This window comes from Cygnus atratus, chromosome 4 (genome assembly GCF_013377495.2).
Source record: "Cygnus atratus isolate AKBS03 ecotype Queensland, Australia chromosome 4, CAtr_DNAZoo_HiC_assembly, whole genome shotgun sequence".
In the NCBI taxonomy this organism is placed as follows: Eukaryota; Metazoa; Chordata; class Aves; order Anseriformes; family Anatidae; genus Cygnus; species Cygnus atratus.
This window is the reverse complement of record NC_066365.1, coordinates 47790300-47813314: the sequence shown is the minus strand read 5'-3', so window position 1 is coordinate 47813314 and position 23015 is coordinate 47790300. Positions and strand designations below refer to the sequence as shown.

Genomic DNA, 23015 nt, shown 5'->3' with positions numbered 1-23015 from the left:
AGCACTACTGTAACACTTTATTTATATCCACACTAAAGAAGCAATAAAAATAGTGTGGTTTTAGACAGACCAAATTTCAAAGCTATGTAAAATAAAACAAAACTAAACCACCGCACAAGAACAGCATTATGACCACAGTCTTATGAAAGAGCTTTGGGACTGAATAGGTGAAACTGCTTTTAACGAAAACAAACCAATTGTGGTGCATAATGCTGCATGTCATTCTTGACCTGATTTCCTTAGGCTACTTTCATTCTGCTGAAACATTCTGGATTGAATTTCACTGAATAGACATTATTCTTATTTACACACAGGTGAAATCTATTTATAAATCCGCAGAGTTTGGGGGTAAGACAATGCAGACCTTTCTGACAGAATCCATTTGTTTTTCAAATGGCACTTTCTTAACATATGAGGGCATCTAGTGTATAAAATATTTCTTTAACATGCTTTGTCTTAAAGTATATGCTTACACCCTGAATGTGAGCATTTTGAGAAGTTCAGTACTCCTATGCTATTCTAAGCTTTTCAAATTGAGACTCTGATTAATTATAAAAGTCGCAGGAAAACAAGCCTGAATCCAATTTCAGAATGTTGAATGGATGCATTGACTTACCTTACGGGACGCATTTAACAGCTCACATGAAAAAAGATGGTACCAGGTGGACCCAGAGGAACCACAGTTAACCAAGCAGCCATCTCTAATTACAGTATCACAGCAGTTACCCATCACTTTCTCTAGTGAAGCCAGAACAGATGTGTAGAGGAATTCTCCTGAAATTTAAGAGTCCTTGCTGGAAAAAAATACATCTTGAAACAATCAGACAAAGGACTACAACTCTGATGTAAAGATAACTATTGGCAAATTAAGTGTATTAGTTAAACAAACTTTCCTAAGGAAACAATATTTAGTTTACTTAGACTTAAATGCTTATCCACTCACCCCAAGCCAGAACAGACAGCTTCTATAGACTAGCAGTTATCACATTTTTCAGGATAGGCTCTGACTTCTTTTTTGTACTAGCACTGTTCCCTGCCTTCTGCTCACACCTACACTCACACAACCCATGGCTGGCCCTAAGCTTCTAAAACATCAGTTACCAACATATGACTACTTAAAATGTCAAAACAAATAAACAAACAAACAAACAAACAACAAACAAAGCAAAAGACTTCCTACACCACTTTCTTTTCAAGCTGTCCTTGCCCAACTTCCCATCCTGTGTATTGGGAAGAAAATAGTACACTTCTCATGGCTGCCTGAGAAGAAAGGACTTTTCAAGAGGGAGACAGAAAAGCTGGGAAGGGGAGGACATAGGCCAGCTGGAATTCCCCTGGAGCTCTCCAGCCTCCTCTGCAGCTTCTCTCCTTGTCTTCTCCATAAACTCTTCCTGCACTGTCCAGGGCTCCCCAGTTCTTCCCTCTCTAGCTGTTTCAGAAATGGATAGAGTCCCTTAAAATTTGTATGCAAATTAGCGTACAATGCTAATTATATATATTATTATTTATTATATACATTATATATTATAATATATTATATATTATTGTATATTATATATTATATGTAATATATAATATATTATATAACATAATATATAATATATAATATATTATATAATATATTATATAATATATATATATATATTATATGTTATAATTATATATATATATTATATATATTATATATAATACTGGTATCCACAGTACAGTACTGAAGTTGCACAGAAGACACTTTTCTAAATGTGTTTTTCATCCACTTGCTCCTCCCATTTGAAAACATTCAATAGCTGCCACTATAATGACAACAGAGCTGTGCCTAAATAGTCAAGCATTCATTCATACAATATCTTGTACTTCATAGTTCTAGAAATAATACAGGTTACAAATAATCTTTTCATATATATAAAGACTCCATTCAACACGTTTAGTTTTGTGGCTGCTGCAATAGGGGCAGGGTGTCAGGAAACTCTGTCTTCACTATAGGCTAGGCGACCTTGGACAGGTCACTAAATTTGCGTACCTCACTTACCTGCCTATAAATGGAGAGACTTCTGCCAAACTCAAAAAGACCTTTGTGAGACTGCTACATAAATACTAAATGTAATATTAATGTTATTGAATTGAAAGGATAAGAGAAGATCAATTTGCACATAAATCCTCCAAGCTCTCTACAACAGAATCAATCCTGAGGATGTACACAGAGTTCAAATCAATTAACAGCTGGAACCCGTGTCAGCCAGAAAAACCAAACCAAAATGGCAAAAAGCTCTTTTGAAGTCCAATGGAATTTAGGAAACCAGAAAGGCTACTCTTGTTACGCTTCCAAGTCTGTCAAAACCAGGAATTGTTCCAAATCCTGTTCACCAGTAACTTCCAGAATGATTTCTCACTGAATATATTTACGTAAGTCTAATCCAGAGTGAATTCCTAAATTATAGCTTTATAATATATGTAACAAAAATAAAAATAGCTTGAAATTTGCCAAAAGCTTTAAAATTGCATTTTCCATGGAGCAGCCTGAACATTCAGAACATCATGAATGACTGTTTTTGTGGAATGTTTAGAAACTTAAATTAAGATTTGCTGAAACTGGTCACACATATTATTTAGTGAAGTTTCATGATTGGGTGGATCTATGCATTGCTACGAGGAATGACGAGTCAGATTTATCAAACAGCACAGTACTACAGCAGAAGGTTTTTTTGTGGGGGTTTTCTTTTTTAAACATGTATCCACATACACAAGCACACATACAAGGAACATCACTGGGATTTACCAGTGAAGAAATGATCATAGATAAATTCTCTCATATTTTTGGACTAACATTTCCTAATGAGAATAACTATTTACCTTTCCCTTCAGGTGTTCTTATGATAGCATCTATATCATTCACACAGGCCTTGGAAGGGCCTTATTAGCTTCTTTGAACTTAAGACTTGCATGAGTTTTCATCTTTCAGGACTGTAACTTCACCTATCTTCTTTAATAATATTCAGTATAGTCTAGGCCTAGTATTTTCTCTAGCAAAGAGGTTGCAACATCATTTCAATACGTGTATCTTGAGAACAAGGCAAGACTGCTGGAACAATCATATGAGATGACCCAAATGGCATATTGTCTAGGTCTAATATCTGATATTCTTTTTCTTTTTTTTTTTTTCCTGCAGGGAAAAGTCACTCAACAACTCTTTTTGTAAAATAACAGTAATTTCCATATTTTTGTATATATTTATCTTCGTATGCCTGGCATGGAGCATAAAAAATTAAAGATTAGATTTTCTCTATAGCCCTGGCACAGTTTTTTTTTGTCCCCAAGACCTAGCTCTGACTCAGAGCTACCGCATTCACAGACAGCCTACATTCAGACGATGACATTAACTGTCTTATTTCAATAATACTTCCAAACGTACAGAAATAAAACAAAACAAAAAACCACACGTAGATGAAGAGCCTTTCTCCCCTCTTCATCTAGTACAGAAACATTCTTGCTGTGAGGTTTGGATAAACGCCAGTTCTTTTTGATTAAAAACACCACCACTGACAACAACAAAAGAACTTTTAAAAGAAGAACTGTTATCTGACTATAACTCTAGCAACACACTGAATGCTAAACATTCTGAAAATGTACATCTTAATAGCACTGCTATCTGATCTTTGTAAGTGATATTTTTGTGCCACCAATGTAGAAAGTGGGTATTAAAGTATAGCTTTTTTTTTTTTCCTCACCAAGGATTCTCAAAATGGTATGCTCATCTGGCTATTTCTCCAAACTTCATGCAAGCTTTCATTGCATTAAAAAATGTGAAGTCTCTTGTTATATTTTCAAAAATCTGTATTTTCTTACACAAAAGAAAACAAAGAGTTAAGTTGCTAGTAGTTTAAAGTTGATTGTGGAGTGTCTCAATATATCCCAAACTGTGCAGTGAAACCAGTGTTTTAAGCTCTTTGTTTTTGACTTCAGGCAGCCTGGGCTTTTAAACAAAGAATTGTGACTTTAATACGTAAACATTAAAGGATCCATATTTTCATGGGAATCAAATGAAAGAGCTGCTGAAAGCTCTTGTCTGACTGTTCGGATCTAACTGCACAGCTATGGAATATCATCCCTTCCCAAACTAGCACATCTAGTCTTATTTTCTGACGCAAAATTCATTAACAACTGACATGAGGGGTTCTGTCCTTGGAAAGATTAATAGAACTGATTGGTAGTTATCAATAGCTAGTCATGATTTCTTCTACTTTCACTATGATTCTGACTTATCTTACTGTTCCCAGTACTAGATATTCAAATCAACATTACTCAACAGCATGCACCCAAGAAAAAACATTTCCTTTTTAAGAGCTGAGCAAGGTGAAATCTGACAGTTTTTCTAATGACGTCTTCTACAAGTTATAAATCAAACAGAGGGAAGAGTGACACCCAATGGATAGATATATGAAGGAACTACCATTCTGGACCACATTCCATTTCCTTTCAGTATGTTTTAGATAGCTCTTCATTCTAAAACTACAACTCCAACCAACTGGTTTAATAAACAGACTAAATATTTTGAAGTCTAGCACACGTTGATCAAATTTTACTCTGATGCTGGATAAAACATTGAAAGTTTGATTTCTAATACAGCTACCCCCCAGTATTACCGTGAAATCCATTGCTAGCAAAAGATGATAAAGATACTATGGGGGAAGAGACAACACCTGTTTTGTACCTGCTTGATGTGTTCAGTTTACAAGGACACATTAACAAGAGGTAATTTAAAATAAAGCAACCTTAGTGAGACACTTCTATGCAGATGGCATCACGGCTACGTTCAGTCAAAAAACCTTGATGCAGATTTTGTCTAGAGACAACATTCTTGACATCATTAACATCCCTGGTATCAGCAGGGGGATTAGCTCAGTAACTACATCCTAAACAAAATTGTGTCTGGAGATGCTCACCACCAAAAAAGAACATGCAGTTCTTTATTTGCATTTTTTTTAAGACAGATCATAATATTAAGTTCCTCATGCCTGAAGGTGCTTTAAAGTTCAAGCTGATGCTTATAAAACTTGGCAGATTTACACCTCTGAAACCTGGCGCCTTGCAATGTGACAGCATGAACTTGACCCTTGCTGCTGCTGTACCCTACCCTACATTCACCAAAATAGGAGGGGAGGGAGGATAGGTAACATTACAAGCCCAGTTATCTGTCTCTTTTTCTCTCTTCCAACTGCCAAACACAATGGGTGATTTCCATGATGTGGATACTCTATCATTAGGAAAACATTTTGAAGCTTCAAACAAATTTCACAAGACCACAAATATCTATCACTAGCTATCACTGCAGACAGAACAACAAAAGTTACTACCGATGAAGGTCTTGGGCTTCCCATTCACTTCAGTGACCTCTGAGTAAGATTCTGAACTTTCCTTCAAACAATGACAGGCTCAAGCAGCATAGCCATTAACTTTCTTAATATATTCAAAATATTTCCAGGACTGAGGTTTATGGCTAGTTTAAAGCAGGCTGCAGACTCCTGATGACTCCTGCGATGCAGACCACATCGGTGTCAACATGTAAATACAAACCACAGTATATGAACATCATTATAGAGTATATATACAGGTTTGCACCTTGCAGCATACGTCCGCATCTCCTTGAATTTATGGCTCATTGAAATGACTATTCATTGCAGTAAACAATGATTAATTCATTAAGAGCCGAATCTTGACCATGCCATTTTAGCAGCTGAACAGAGCTGCCTATTACGTGCACGACAGGTACCCACACAGCAGACTTGTCTGAGCTGGAGCACAACTTAATCTTAAGACTGTAAGACAGAGAAAAAACATCCCCCTTATGGTGAACCATTCCAACAGTTATCAAAACATCAATAAGGAGAGCAAACTATCTGTGAATAAGAAGCTGCCAGACTGAAGTCTCTCTCACTCCCTTCTCTGATAAACTATTTCATTATTCCATATAGAAACCCAACAGAAATGGCATGTAACCTGTGCTTCATGCCAGCACAGTTTTCTGTTTCCTTTTATTGCTGTGGAAACGCCAAACTACTAGGAAGTCTATAGCCAAGCATCTCTTTCAATGCATTGAAATATAAAGCTCCCTCCTGTCTGAGAGCCATCTGCCATGCATATGGATTCCTAACATACAGTGCCTCCAAAAATTAGTGCCAGATTCCATGCAATAAACACTCCCAGATGCAGAAGGCTCAGACGATACCATGAGAAACGAGAAGCAAACAAAGTCCACTGATGCCTCTTCATTAACAAATGTAGCGAAGCAACACACACAGGATAGCCTTAAACTACTACAGACCAATGCAGTGATGCAATTAATAAAGAGCTTTGCAACTGTGCACACTATATGTTTGTCAACACACAGCTAACTGCTTATCACATGGGTGCCAAGGGAAAATCCTAATAGCATTTTTAAATGTTATTTGCACCACAGAAATGTCAGTTCACTTATAAACTGGCCGATAACAAGAAATGAGATTTCTGACTGCCATGTAAACAGCAAGTCACGGATTTTATTTTATATGAGTTAAAAAAGTGGAGCTTTTTGTTTCTTCTGTTCTGTTTAAATCTATTCTGTAGTTTACAGGGTGCTTTAGCAGGAAAAAGGTCAGAGAAAATAAGATTTAATTCAGGGAACTGGTTCATTCTCACAGAGCATTTTACAGAATGGAGCAGCAAAAAAAATGGAATAGTTATTCTCAAAAGACAATGATGTAATATGCCTGCACTTGCTGATCAGTATCTCAAGAATCTAATCCTTTAGGAGGAAAAATATATATGTATTTTTTTGGCTAAGCCTAAGTGGTTATTAAGCACTATGGGATCCATCATTCAAAATGACATTTTTCACACTGATTTTGCTTCATTTAAAGCAAAGAATGCAAAGTATTTAATCTCCATTGGACTAAATAACCTCATTTATTGCAAGATTTCCCATGTTCATCAGCAAACTTCTTAACCCGTACCTATCACAATGCTAGTGAAAGCATTAACTCTTGCAAAACTATGATGCACTGGCTAAGAGGTAACCCAGTTTGCTCATATGCCTTTGCTTCAGCCTTGAAGACCGTGTCTGAATACTCACTAAGGGAGCAAGAACTACCTATCATGTCATAGTTGTTTCCCAACAACTCAAAGTTTATTTCACAAAGTGTGAGCTTACCATAGGGATTCCCTGTAAGAGTAAAGGACTTAATTTACAACAAGCCAGTGGAGATGAAATCAGAATTCCCTGTATTTTGTTGCTGCAAAAGGTAAGAAAAAGGCATCCATGCAGGATTCACTTACGGCTCAGAAATGGTCCTGGGGGCAAGTCTCTTCCAACAAATCCCTAAGTTCCCTTGTGTTCTAGTAAAGGGCCTGAGATTCTTTGACAGGGCTTAGCCATCAGTTCTTCCCTAAGAGAGCTCAAGTACATGTTTGAGTTTGAGCACACATACATATTTTTTAACCTAAACAGGACACTTCCAACCATGCATTATTTTTTTGACTCGTTTCCAGAAAAAAACAACACTTGTGCATCATACTACCATCCTGTATTAACAGCTGATGCAGCAGAGACCCTATTAATTCCCCAAGAAAAACAAAGCTGGGTACTTTTATTCTGCATGACAATGACCGATAGGCCAGTTGGCAAGTGATAGTTTCCAGGTAAGCTATAGCATGTGCCATCTCTCGCTTAGATGGTAGTGCAAAACAGATCAACAGATGTTGAAAAGGAGCAAAGTGGTAGGATATTGGTATGAGAAAAAGCAGGTGAGAGGGCAGAATGGCCTTCAGAATTTTGAGAATAAGCTGTGGGTTTTCACAGAATCACAGAATCATCTAGGTTGGAAGAGACCTCCAAGATCACCTAGTCCAACCTCTGACCTAACACTAACAAGTCCTCCACTAAACCATATCACTAAGTTCAACAATATGTTCAACAATGCAGTGCTGGAACTATATGGGTAAAATGAAAAAGGAAAAATGTGGTGGGAGGGAGCTGTGAGGGACCACTGCATGTGTATGTCCAGATAACATTGGATACAAACCTTTATGAAATCAGGACTCATTAGCTTTGCTGCTCATTAACAACTTCTTTTGTATGGCAATTGAACACAGACTCAAAACTGTCCTCACCCATTATCTTCTACTGTTCATAAATATCAATCATTTAAAAATGCCTTAGTTAACCTTTGCAAGTTTTCCCCATGTTTTTTTGTAAACAAGACTCCTCAGCTGGTCTCTTGATCACTTAGGACAGCAAGAAAAGATGGAGAGGGTATGAAACAAACACTGAGATCTTACAAGTGCAATTCTGCTAAACAAAACAGGTGCTAAAAAAGAGTATTTGGTGGCTTCCTGTCTGTGGAGTTTCTTGCAAGTTGAGATGATCAAACTGAATACAAACCAAATTTGTGTCCAACTACCAGCTCCTCAAACCACAGACTCAAATCCTCATGCTTGATTCCTGGTTGTAAACCAAAGGAAACTAATGATCACACCTTCCAGTAATGCTAACTGCAAGCCCACTGCTTTCACAGTAGCCTCACAGTAACTTCTACACAATTGCAGTTCTCTGGCGGGTTGGAGAGGTGTACCTGTCTGGAACTTTCTAATGATTCAGAGGCAAGCCCTCAAGAAAAATTACAAACAAGATCACATTATTCCTACTTAAATCGTGTGAATAAAATCAGTATTTTTGTCTGAACCAGAGATACCTTCAAGGCTTAGATAAGTGCAGTTGCACTTCACAACTCCCTGTATGTTAAAGCTGATCTTCACTCTAAGTGAGTTCCACAATGATTTTTTATTTTTTATTTTTCAAAGTATAACAACTTAGGGCTTTCTGGCTGGTTTCCTTTAAAGGCAGATTCTTGCCTATGTCAAAAGAACTTGACTATCACTTGTCATCTTCTTTTCAGTTTTAATATTTTTGAAGAAGGTTATGCAAGCGAACAAACAAAAGCCACACCAAACCCACTGTGATCTGCTTCCCCATGTAAACAAGGCAAATTCTGTAATTTTTCAAGATAGCCACTTTAGCAGAGCAATCAGAACTACTGAAAAAAAGAAAAAAAAAAAAAAGAAAAAACACACCACTTAACTGTAAGTAACAGCTAAACAGTAAGAATGGGGAAGGAATCATTTGCACACCACTGCAGTTGCCAACCAAAAGCAAGAGCACTGAGCTAGACTGCAAAGTACTATGGTGAGACACAAATTTACACCCAGAATATGGGTTACACCAAGTTTATCCCTTAAGTGCTATACCTGACAAACGACATACAGTTGCTCAGCATGGGCCTCTGCCCTGTCAGGTGAGGTTTCACAGGATTTCTATATGAAGCAGCACTCACCAAAGCCTTAGCGCCAGAACAAGTTGTTCTGTGTTTCTGCAGCTCTTCATTCATTTCAGGGGAATGACTTCTGATTTCAAAGAAAAGTGAAAAATCAGGTTTGAATCTGTTTGATTTGCTCCTATAAGCGCTGGCAGACAAAAATACTAGCATACCTGCAGAAGCGCTCATCTCCCTAAAACTGGGACACTTCCAAGCCATTGTGTTCATTCAAAAGACATTCTTAATGTTCCCATTTGGAACCCAAAGAGACAGGCAAATATGTTCCATAATTGTAAAATGCTGAAGTTTCAGTACTGAGTGACTAAGGCACATTGGAAAAGTTTACAAATGAAACCAATTCTGCTCAGGTTTGCTAGCCATGCTTCCACACTGCTACCTTCTCCAAGAACTTCAACACATGGTAATGGAAGGAGATGAAGGAAAAACAACCTTGACCAAATTCAAAAAGCAATAAAAGAAGCTCCATTTTAACTATGTAATGCCTGGAAAATATGCTTTATACTGGTATTTGCCACAAACAGCTGTGACAATTAAGTGTTTGCTTATAGTTATACAAATGCAGAAGTGCCATCCTGACTACTGATGCTTTTGAGGAAAAAGGTGAGCAATATATTGCCAGCATGGACAAAAACACCATACATGCACACGCTCATCTGCCTTATTAAATTATTGCTGTACTTATCTCTGTGGAGTTGAGGGTTTCTAGGCCTAACGAACTCACAAAAGCTTACAATAAAGATCAAAACAATTCTCCTTCTGCTTCTCCTGACAATTATGTAGGAAAGCAGCCAGCACATTGCATTGCATCTCATTCCAGAAGAACTTCTGTCTCCCAAAATATGAGATCCACAAAGCACTTCTCCGTCTTTTAATGAAACGGCAGATCAGAAAAGATCATCACAGTGTTCCCTTTCAGCCTCTTTTACTAAAAATGGTAAAGAGTAACTATGCAGACTTCTTGGGTATGTTAGTCAGTGATGAGAAAAAAAATAACAGTCATTTCCTCACAACCTCCACTCAAACCCTGATGTGATTTTAAGCCTGTAGCTTCCTATTGTCCTCCCCAGATAGATATGTCTGTACTGTTAGTAGAACCGTTCCCCTTACAGTTTGGAGGATATTCAAATTCAGGAAAAACAAACCAGTTCTAGATTTCTAGTCATGAAACTACTAAAGCTACTTTAGTAACTACTTTAGTACTTTAGAAACTACTAAAACTTTTGGTTTCTGAAAAAAGATGAACTTACTGCTGTTAAATTTATGTTCAGATACTGTTAAGAACAAGAAAACCCTCTTATGTGAAAAAAAAGATAAATAGTTACTTTCTTAACTGAAAAATAAAGTAACGATTTAAAAGCAAACTAAGTGCTTTCAAACAGCGATGTCTTTTTGTTGTTGTTGTTTGTTGGAGAAAACATCAATTACTGACCGTATACGCATAACAAACAAACAAAAAATAACAGCCTTTTCAAGGTAACCTGACTTGAAGTTCTGGCAGTTTAATCTAAATCAGTACTGTGTCCTAGAGCTTAGAAATGTGATTTTAAACAAGTTTCAGAAAATACAGTATACAAATATACTCTTAATTTTTTGGCTCTAGTCTTGCAAGCGTTCATGCATATTTATGAATTTGTATGCATGGATAAATCACTCAGTTCAAGCCATCAGCCTGTGCAGAAGTCAGGAACTGCCCCATCAAAATGGAAATGACTATTTAAGAGAATATCTTTCGGGCAGTTAAGATTGTGGAAAAGCATCTTTGTGAATTATGTGACAGGCAGGAGTCATGATCAAGCGCTGCAAAGCCCAAGTCTGTACATGCCTCTTAACAAGGGAAACTTGTCTGTGGTGTGAGTGAGGCTCTCCAAGTAAGATTTAGCTGCAATAAATACGTGGAGTTCAGTTGCTTATCTTAGGTTGTCCAGACTTTAATAGCCTGGAAATACATAAACCAGTTTTGCAAGATCAGATTTTCAAGTGAAAATTCCAGTACTGGTTGTGTTTCAGCCTGGCTGGCAATCTCTCCAATACAGATTCTTTTATCCTGTTTTAATAGTTTGAGTTTCAGCTGAAATCTGGAATTTTAAAAGCATATACAGACTTCTTAAAATTCTGATTTAAAATCATAAAGCACTTGGATTTGGGTGTGATTTGAGTGGTGACAAGAAACACAAAACTCAACTATTTACCAGTACCTGTTCCTGTCCCTATCTCTTTCCTTCCAACCTATGCCTCAAGACACGTATTTCTTTACCTTAACACTGTAGTGTTAGTTCCTACCATAAATACTTTCAACAAGCTGAAAATATATCACACTCCGAGACCTATCAACAGAATGACAATACTTTGAGTGCAGGTCTAATATGAACTGACAGAGCATTCCATGTTAAACTTCTTAAAGTATCCTTAATGGCAAAAATAAAAATTCCGCAAAATAGGATTCTAGTGGGTCAGAAGAAATGATTTGCAAATTATATTCTATCATATTAAAATATTTAATTCCAATAACATACTTACCATACACCCTCCGTAGGTTATAGACTGGTCAAACCGAAAGCCCTCATTTTCTTTCCTTCTGCTTAGATGCAGAGTTTCTTGTGAAGTGATTTCTGGTCAACAGAAGTAGTATTGTATATAAACTGATGCAAGAAATGTGATGAACTGAGGGAGTTCTTTACATACTTCTTGTAAGCTCTTTTTGGTATTGGGCTCTTTCTGTGTAGAAGCAAAGTTCACGGTGAAGGAGATTTTTATTGCATTTGGTGTAGGGATAACATTAAGGATGTTTGGATTTTGATGTTTATTGATTTAAATAAAGCATTCTCACACAGGATACCATTTTTTCATTTTGAAACCTAAGCAGACAACAATTAAGAACAAAAGAAGATTTTCTGTTGCTAACCAGAGAGGAGTAGGAGAGAAAAAGCCATCTGGGGCAAAAAAAAAAAAAAAAAAAAAGCACCATTAAAGTGCCTAGGGTAAACAGTGAATAAACCTATTTTATAAAATTAAACTGCAACTGGTGCATAATCTCACCTACCTGAGGCAATCTAGCAGGTAAGGCACAAGGAAAGAGGGAGGCACAAAATAGGACAACGTGGGCTTGAGTATTCAGAAGCAAACAAGATAAAAAACATTACAGAGGGCTTATATTACAAAATCTATATGGCAAAGACTGTTTACGTTACTGAATATAATGCCCAGATTAAAAATACCAACTGTTAAAGAAACTGATGACCCTAGAGAGAAGAATTAGTATTTTCTAACAGCCATTGATTTGAAGAGAATTTTAAAGGGGTGCTGCACTTATATGAAAGTAGAGATACTCATATGGCACAAAAATGTTATTGGCTGGGCCAGAAGGGGTTCTTCAGTAATAACAAACGCTTGGCAGCAAACAGCGATGCACCATTCCAGGCATCAAAATTTAACTGTTAGCACATGCAATTGGGACAACCAGCACTTACTACTGTATGTGAAAGGTACTGCTTGGAAGGTGTTGCTCTTGCTTTCTTTTTGAGACATGCTGTCCTGAATTTTGAGTTTAGTACAGGCAACTGCCCTCAGAATGCTCTGCCCCTACTTGAAATACTTGTCAAGAGTAAAGGTTTTCAAGAGGTTTGGTTTAAAGATGTGGCAATGAGCACCACACTAGAAATTAAGGGTTACAACTCATTTTTAAAAACCTGAATCTTATTTAGCTGTCCTACATAAGCCCATTTGAAAATCCTGGAACCAACTACAGATGCCTAAAGCTCTTGCAAATGCCAGCACATAATGCTGGTTTGGCAGAACTGCAGGCAAACAATGTGAATTCAGGTCTTTCCCCAAGCTGCATGAGAAAGAAGGAAACTTGTTTTTTTGTTTTGTTTTGTTTTGTTTGTTTTTGTTTGTTTCTTTATTTTGTTTTGTTTTCCTTTACTGCTATCTAGATTTTAGAAATCTAAAAGTGCATACCCTAAGATCCGATTGCTGACAGGAGAGCAAACTCCACTGTTTGTTCTCACACTTGCAGTTAGTAGAAACAATACTAACAATGAGGACATAGCAGCACAGACTTCACTGTGGTGCCTCCAGCACTTCAATCCCACTTGTACTTGTAGTGCAGGTATAGCCCAGGACCTTGCAGTACACAGACAAAAATCTTCTGGAAGTTAACCCTGTTTTCTGCTGTCACAAATTGCCTGGAGGGCCTAGTTTGACTCCTTTACTGAATGACATCTAGCAAGATACCCAAGAACAGGTATAGTGAAGGGAGACAGGAGAAACTTTTTCCTCTTCCTTTCATTTGAATCCTAAAAATGCTACACTTAAGCAATGGAATCAGTATCGCAGCTTGATTTTATTAAGATTTTCACATTATTTATATTTCATTAAAACAAGCATCTGAACTATTCCCCCTCAGGTGTCAGAATTGCTATGTTTTCTAAGTTGTCAATATCCAGCATGGCACTTCTGGAGTTGTTCCCATAAAACCTCAATTTCACTGGACAAAATCTCCTCAGGAAGTAATGATTTCCTGCCCACAGCTGAGCCTTAGCTAAGACTTAGATCCCGTACTGCATTTGTTTGTTTCACTTTCTAATAATTAATAACCTGATTTTTTGGTTTAGAAACCAAAACTCTAGAAAGCTGCAAATCATAAGGAAAAATACACTTCCTGATGCTGATTTGTCCTTAACTTTTCTCTTTTACCACTCTTATGCCCATTTGTCAAATGGTAAGGTGCCTTCCAACTTCAGAGTGTACACATATCTCCTTTGGCCCTGCAAACTCCTTCCTCTGCTTACTGAGTTAGCAGCAGAGTTGGAGGCATTGAACAGTGCTGGGATTTAAAACCACATATCCAGAGATAAGCCTAGTATCTTCCAAACAAAAAGCACTGGTTTCCAAGAGAGGCCGCTGTCTCAGTATCACAGCTTTAATCTTTGAAAATTAAGATCTCGTTAAGTAGTAGGGACCACGCAGGCAGATTCCTAGGATTTTCATCTATAAATTGATTTTGGTTTTACCTTATTTTGATAATACTTTAAGACTTCAAGGACAAAGGAATATTAGACTATCTTCCAAGAATTATTTTTAATTTGTTTATTTCTACAGCAAAGATGTTGAAGGACATATGCTTTGTTATACACTTCCCATGCGCAAAATTCGTTAGGGATAATTATTAAAAATAATAACCTTTGCCTTAGCTAAAGAGTGTCAATGAAAAACACACCAATGAAAAAGCTTAATAAGTGAAACTCTAGTAATTGGCTTTGCTTTTAGAATTACAAAGTTGACTTAGTGGACAAATCAAGAGACATACAACATTTTTAATGGTGAAATGCCTAGAGCACCAGTAGCAGCTGATCCGACTTACCTATCCACAACTCAAACAGGCAGATTTGCCCATTTTATGCCTGCCACCAAGAGCAATAGCTTCCATTAGAGCCAGCAAAGGGTCCATGCCCATTCTTCACCCACTGTGAATGCAGACTGTCATTAGAAAATAATATAGAATTATAAAACCAATGAGAATGCGAATTCAGCTGACGCTATAGATGCCAAATGCCAATATCAAGCTCAATAATTTTAATGTTTCTGGTGTGAAGGCCTAGCTACTGGGTGGAAGACTAAGGCCTTACCAACCTATTCACAACCACAGATGGACTCAGGATCATATGCAGGACGTATTTCAAGGGCTGATACACATCTCCCAGGAATTCCTTTTTGGTCCTCTATAAAGATCTGTATGGGTCATCACATCTTAGCCCCTCCTAATGGTGTCCTTTCAGCATACAACATAAAGAATGTCAGTCATTATTACTATGTGAGCAATTTTGTTTGTATTCTTCCCCAGTAGAAAAATGATATTTGACTTACTGGGTTTGACAACATTGCAACATCCATGAGAAAACAAACAAACAAACAACAACAACAAAACCTATATGTTTTTACCGTATAAAATATATTGCAGGGAATTTTCATCTCTTGCACATTTCTGAACCCTCTTCCCAGCGGTCACCTCATGTTGGCTAATACCACAACGCAAGAGCAGAACAGTTTCAGATCTTTATGTGCAGCAATAAGTTCATGGGAGAGGATACACATTCCTTAATTTGCTAATGGCCCATAATGCTTTCTTACTTGGCAAATTTTCTTCCTTCTCTGTGTTCTTACATTTACAAGGAGAATGATTGCTTTTTGCTTAAGCAAAGTCCAGCAGACTATACTTTCACTAAACCATTCACATTCAGCTGAAGCCTTCTGCAATGTTTTCTCCTCCCCAGGACAGTGTTTGCCACTGCTGAGACAAGATTAAAAAAAAATAAATAGAAGTAATACTGTATTGCATTGGAATGTGAAAATAAATTACCTCCTAAACTTATACCATAGAAAAGTTACTATCAGGGCATGCACTTCCCCTGTTTCTCTCATCTCTTCAAGATCGCAAGATTTGGGAATGATTTCAACAACGACCATTATAATAATGAAGTTGTCATACTGCAGAAGGAGAACCACTGAACTGATATGGTAATGCTTACTCTCCTGTGGACTACTAAGATTACCAAAAGGATTTCTAATTATGTTGACAATATTCAGAGGTCACATAATATTAAGATATATGCATTATTCTTCCTTTATAATTTCAACCATCCAAAAACAAGCACATGGCCAGTCTCATATGACTCATAATTTGTCAGTTTTGACTAGTCCATGAACAAATTTAGGACAAACACATACACCTACACTCTTTAGGGTACACTTAGAGATGAAAATCACAGACCATGCTTTTTTTCATGATTCATGAAAAAGAGGTCAGTAGGAAAATAGAGTACTTTTTGACTCAGACTCTTCAAAAATCCATCAGCAACCAAAGATGTCCTGCAACACAGAATCCAAGTATTCTCTTTATTGCAGAATATGAATTAGTAGTCTTAACTGACCAGGCAAAACAGTGCATTTCAACACAACAGCTAAAATCTTACTGTACCTTTGGAAAAAAATGTTTCAGCTTCACACTTACTGGCCAGCTCCTTTCATCTCTGACCCAGAAGGCACAATTCCACAATGTGGTAGCTTCCAGAAAAAACTGCAGAAGCAATAAATCAGTCCATCAGGACTCCAGGAAAACACATTTTACTCAGTAAATAGCACCTTTTGCAAGCCTTCATTTGAAGTATGAAGCTGTACCCTTTGAAAATACATAGTATATACAAGTTATGCATGCATGCACCAAGAGAAGCATTCAGAGGAACTTGCCAAATTGCACTAGAAAATACATCTGACATAATTACTGAGCAAAGCCATCTTAAATTAATCTCAGCAGCATAGTGCGTAGAATACATCCAGTGTCTTCTCTGTGCATAACACTTCCACCTGCTTCTCATCTATCAGGGACTCTGTGTGTATTTGACAGTATAGGAAAGAATGAAGAGCAGCCAATGCAGGCCTTGTTTTCAGCCATCTTGGCAATCACAGTAAAAACCCAAGACCTCAAGAAATGTTCCTTTGTTACAATTTAAGGACCACTATTCATCCATAAAGCAGAAGATGGACTATGCAGTAATCTCAGAATCTCTTTTACAAATCTATTCTTGCATATGTGAGCACCAAACAAAGTAGCAAAACAAACATAATAAATTAACATTAACTGAAAAAAATCTCAATATAAGCATTTTCAAGATCTGAGTCAAGGAAATATGGGGTGGAAGAGACCAAACCTAGCCTTCTCACCCCATTGCATGCATGGCTCTCCCTAAAAAGCTGTCTGTTCATCTGGTGAGCCCATGGCTCAGCTCAATTGCAGCAGTGGATGTGGCAGAGCTATACGCTCCCACTTACCCACTGTGAGGCTGGGGGAAGAAGCAGGAAACTCATGGGGAACAACCGATCTTAAAGCCAGAGCTGCCCAGCATAACCTCCCTAAAAAGGCTTTGCCTGAAGGCATGATACAGCTCCAGGGCGTTCCTCTGGTCAGGACTGCTACAGAAATACAACATAATCTGCCCCTTGTGCTTTAGAAGAGCCAACCTTCTCAACTCACATCCACTCCAAAAGGAAGTCTTGACTCCCACATGATTTCACAGCTATAAAGCAACAAAATCACTGGCATAAATTTGATTGACGAGTAAAAAATTGTCTCTTAAACAATGGGGCCCTTTAGACCAAGAGGTTAGCAGGACTATCCACCCACAAGTAAGCACTCAGCACTGTAGGTGCAATTTTCCACAGGAATACAGGTATTGTGTCCTCAGGGAGTGAAAGGAGCCTAATACACATCTTAGGTGGTGCCTGGCAGCTGCTAGAAAGCACACAAGTATCAACTCTCACTGATGCAAATAGTTAGAGAGCACAGAAGGAAATGTAAATAAACAATCCTTGAAAAGCTACCCTAAATGCAGCAAAAAATTATACATATATATTTTATGCAGAAACTGGTGCCAATCCACAAGAGTTTCCCTTTCAGCAGTTGCCAGGATAAATTTCCCCTTTGGGCAGACTGTCTGAAATCCGAGCCCATCATGAATGAGAATGTGCAGCTTTACTTTAGAGCACACTGAAAAGAAAAAAAGAAAAAAAAACAAAAAAACAGAATTCTGTCCAGGGAAATTAATCATTCTCAGCACCTTTGCAGATACAGTCTATCCCTTTAGCGCTGACCTACATACTGTGCAGACTATGTTTCAAAACAATCTGACATTTAAATCAAATCTGCTTACCTTCCCACTACCCCCCCTCATTCCCAGCGCATGAATGACCAATTAACCGGCTGCCCTTCGAATAACGTTACTTAGCAGTGCTCCAGGACACTCATAGTCTCCTCTGGATTTTCTACACCACAGTTAGGATTGTTCTCAACTGGAAACTGTAGCTATCCAGCGTGAAGTTTCAGACACACAAGACCTCTGTCTAGAGAGAACTCCTTGACTTCTGACCAAGCAGAAGTAGTCTGCTAGCCATTTATTTTAAATAAATAAATAAATAAAATTCTGCCATTGTTTTTTTTTTATAGACTGAATCCCAAACCATTTACCAGGCACAATTAATACTAAAAGACAGTTAATTTCAGAAGATGTCTTACAACAAGTTGTGTTGTACCTTTTTTGAAAACCCGTTTCTACTAATTTCAATTTAACTTATGCTAAGGACACTGACTTTAAAAAAATAAAAAAACATAGGCTGTACTTTACAAAACATTCACTTAGGAAGATATTTACAGTTAAATAATTGTCATTAATATCAGATGAATGCAGCACTGCCCAAGCCCAATTCTAATGAACAGAACTGCAGGATCAGAGTGGTTGAAATGGACCAATGCAGATCATCCAGTCTCTGCTCAAAGGAGGATCAACTAGAGCCTGTAGCTCAGGACCACGCGCAGTCAGGTTTTGAACCATGTATTACGATGGAGACTCCACACTCTTGAAGCAACATGTTGTGAGAATGCTCAACTACACTCAACATCATTTTTTATTTGTTTAAACAGAATTTTATGTATCTCGCTTTGCACCTCCATCACCGTGCTGGTGATGCTACTCCTAACACAGCCCAGGATACTTCTTTGCTGTGAGTGTGCATCGCTGACACAAGCTTAACTTGTTTTCATTACAAATTACCATGGAGATCAATGGAAGATATTAGGCAGGCTCTAATAAAACGCATTCTGTTTATTTTTTCATAGAATTTATCAGTGTGATTTTGAATTGGCCCAATTTTTAAGGATACTATGTCTCTATTTCAACCGGGGAGACACCATTGAAAGCCTGAATCCTTCAGGCTTTGAGATTCCAAAGTGGGATCTCTAAAACAGAGATCCAAAAATAAGTTGCTCCTTCTAAAAAACTGTATGATTACTCTTCAATTTCATTGTAATAGTCTAACAGGTACTCATCACAGGGCCAAAAAAACCTTCACAGAGAGATACCAAGTCAAGTAGAGATACAACCTTATTTTCCAAAATCATTCTAGTTACATAAAATAATAACCACATAGAGTACGTTAAGTAAGAAGAGGTTTATCCGGTTACATTTTCACCAGATAAAAACAGCACAAGTACAAGCAATATTGCTAGTAGTCTGGAATTAGTTGCATTGATCACTTCTGTAGCTTGTGCCATGCTGTACTCATCTTATTAAAGTGCTATTTGCTGTAGAGAAATTAGATCTATACACTGGACTCTATTAGTTGTGAATGTATTATGGTGGTGTGCACACACTCATGATTTTTGGTTTGCTAAAACTGTGTTATTCCTGCAAAAGCTCTGCCTTAAATACCTCCAGTAACCATTTCCAGTCCCCGTGGAGGAATACTGCTACAGTTATTTCACCCACACCTCAGACAGAGACTACGCTGCCTCCCTTCTGTGTACAGCCCCCAATTTGTGCCTGAGAAGCGAAGGGGGTGAATGAGTCCTGTAGCCATGTACCACTCACCACCCAGACATTTTCCCTCTGCCACTTGGACAGCAGCCACCACATGAACCAGTCTCCCCTTCCAGCTGTTTGGGGGTTTCTGGGAACAAAGCCATCCACACCACATTTGCCACCTGCATGGGTGGGCTAAGGAAGACATACCCTGTGCCTTTTTTTTCTTACTTCCTGCTGATCCTTAGGCAGTCTTAATTTACCTGACTAAAAGCTACTGCTACCGAGGCTTCTGGTATGAACTTCAAGTGAGGGACCATACCAGATGAGCCAGCAGGTCCTGCAAGGTGAGTCCACACACTTCAGCATGAGCTTATGTTCAACTGGACCAAATAACAAACTCAGGCTAACACTTAAACCAATGGTGCCACACCTACCTGCTTTTGTACAGCTTCCTTCAGAATAGGGCTTGTGCAGAGAACTTCACCATGCAGCATAAAACTACTGCAAAATAAGAACAAATTTCCTGGTTAAACCAAAGCAGACATGATTAAGAAAACCTTTCCTGATGAACAGTAATAAGTAGAAGACAACAGGCACAAACCAAGGTTAATTAAACAGAAAGGCTGTTCTTGATTTCAGAGAATGGCAAGTATCAGCAGGTTTTATTTTTTATTTTCAGTTTTTCAAACTAACACATAAAAAGGCTACTGCTTTAAAAAGCAAACACTATGCCTTAAGCATTTTTGAACAGTAACAGTGAAGCAGAACAAGCCTCAGTAATTTCTGTTCCAAACCAACACGTAACAGTACTTACAGCTCTGGTTATACCCACATATAGGGATGATATATCACAGCACATGAAGAGTCTTCTTTTTTCTGGGAGTCTCTATGAATCAGACAGTAAAATTTAATATATCTATGTTTTACTACATGCCCACATGCAATGTGAAACAAATACCATCCTAGCAACAAGAAAAGCACAGAATTAGCAGGGAGAAAGGCACAGTCCTGGTAAATCACTTCTTTCTCCTTTCAAACAGTTAACTGCAAAATGCATAAAACTGAAGCACATAAAAATGGCATGTAGCAAACAGTAAAACATAATGGAAGTTTAACTGTTAAACGAATAATAACTCCAGCCAATGTGGCTATGATTTCATGCTTTTCCACTGTAAAAAAGAGGAATCTGTCCACATTTCATAACTCCAGAGGGAACGAGTTCCACATTTTCAGGATTGCACAGAGTAGGAAGCAAGTCACCCCCTCACTTGAGGCACTCATCACTGCAAGGAAAAACTAGTGTGCCACAGCTGCACTCTACCAGACTACTTAAGATAGCGGCAACTTAGGAAACAGGAAAAAGTCACACCATGCCATGGTGCTAGGTCTAATGAAGAATATCTTTTCCAAAACACTTGTGCAGAAGTTGAATACAGCATTGCATGCCATGGCATAAATTATGCCTCTGCGTTTGGTTTTCCAGAACTGCCAGATGAAGCAACCCACATTAGCGTGACTCAGATCCTCTTTTTTGCAGCCTCTTCACAGTGTAAATCCAGCTACTAGGCAACCACAAGTTAAACCTGATGAAGTAGTTGATCCGGCTGAAATATTTTCGATGAATTTATGTGAGGAGATGCGAGGAGACTGCAGGAACAAGAACGAGTAGACACAGTGATGCCACTACCTGCTTTCCTAGCAATGCTCCCAAATATTTGCATGGTCTTAGTGACACGAGGCTTGCTCAGAACAGGCAGGTCAATGCCATTTTTGGCACTGGTGGCACATAGCTCTATCAGCATGGTGCTGCAGGGAACTAGAGGTCCAAAACCAGTTACCCTCCTTTCTGCTTTTATTACATTTTGTCATAGAAACACCTGTCTGCACTGGAAGTGAGCAATATCCACTTCTCACACCCCATTAAGCAGGACAAAAAGATGTATTGATGAAACTAAGACCTTGGAGAGAGTTTGTGCTTCAATACAGTTTTTAGTATCCTGCCAGCTCTTTTCACATGGGCAACGTGCTAAGGAAAGGATTTGCTCTAAATGACCACCAATGTCATTATTCAGAGAGAGAAGAGAATTCACGAATCTGGATCCTGTGCCAATTGCTCTAGCCACCCAGACTCTCTCTCTCGGTTATAATTTTATTGTTCTTTTTATTACACTGCTGCTTTTGAATTTACTATGGAAAAATGCCTGTTCCTTTACTTTTAACTTTCAGAGATAACTGCTAAAAGGATGAATTTTACTTTACCCCAGGAGACTGTGTCCTTTCTTGTCCTCTAGCCTTCCACAAAAGGAAAGCATTAACTGAAGTCCTAGCAGTCAGACCAAGAGCAATGCTTTGGGAAAGCTATTTCATTCCTTTTGTTTAACTACTATTAAAAAAATGTGTGTTACACTCCATCTGCAGTCCCACAAGAAGTTGGTTTATTTGTTACTCTCTTCCAGATTTAGTAGAATGAAGAACATCTCTGTGGCAGCACAGTGTTTTCCCGATTTAGGGGGGGTGAAAACACATGACTGCATAGACCAACTGCATATCACAGATTCCTGAGTTGCACAGTGAACATTTCAGAGAGCCACACCACTAGACCTTGATAAAAAGGATCTGCTGCAAAAAATGCTGCTAGTTATGCAGACAATGACCAAGCAGATAAAGCCTGAAAAGTATGACGTGCTATGTGTAACATGTGTTCTATTAAATATCCTAGGATGAAAGCATAATAAAATTAATTTCTATAAAACTTTATGATTTTAATAGTTTCAGTTACTAAGTTCAGTTTTCTGGAGACTTGGCAGGCTTTCCTGGAATACAGGCTGTGACATCTGAAACCTCTTTTGTTTCTTTTTTTTTCTTCCCTTTTTTTTTTTTAACATAGCTATTTGCAATTATTAATGAATAGTGGCAAAAGATGATATTTAAAATTAACCTGAGATCCTGGGACTGTCTGATGATCAAAAACCGAAGCAGAGTGCTTCAGTCTTCCAGACAGAGTACCATCTAATCCTGTTTTAATAACTGGATTTCACTGCATTAACATATTCCATTGTATCAACCTATTGATTGCTGACAGACTCCAAGAGCACAACAGAAAGGATTTTTACTGCAATACTTCACAGGAATTTTCCACAGGCTTTATCAAAACATTTGTGTTAGTGTTTTCATTCTAGTGGTATCTGCACTCATATCTTTCTTTAATTACAAATTACCTGCTCTTCGCAGAGAGTCCAAGCACTTTTGACCTCACAAATCCAGAGCATTTTGATTTAAAAAAAGAAAAATAAAAATG

The 23015-nt window shown here is 37.9% G+C and overlaps 1 long non-coding RNA gene across 1 annotated transcript; it reads right to left on the bottom strand.

The window, feature by feature from the left end:
* Nucleotides 1-13405: 13405 nt before the first annotated feature.
* LOC118251588 (uncharacterized) lies at nt 13406-20622 on the bottom strand. The gene is made up of 4 exons (XR_004779863.2): nt 20532-20622; nt 20152-20218; nt 16342-16440; nt 13406-15654 (listed from the first exon to the last, which is right to left on the bottom strand). It is a non-coding gene; the product is annotated as an uncharacterized LOC118251588 (long non-coding RNA).
* Nucleotides 20623-23015: the final 2393 nt, after the last annotated feature.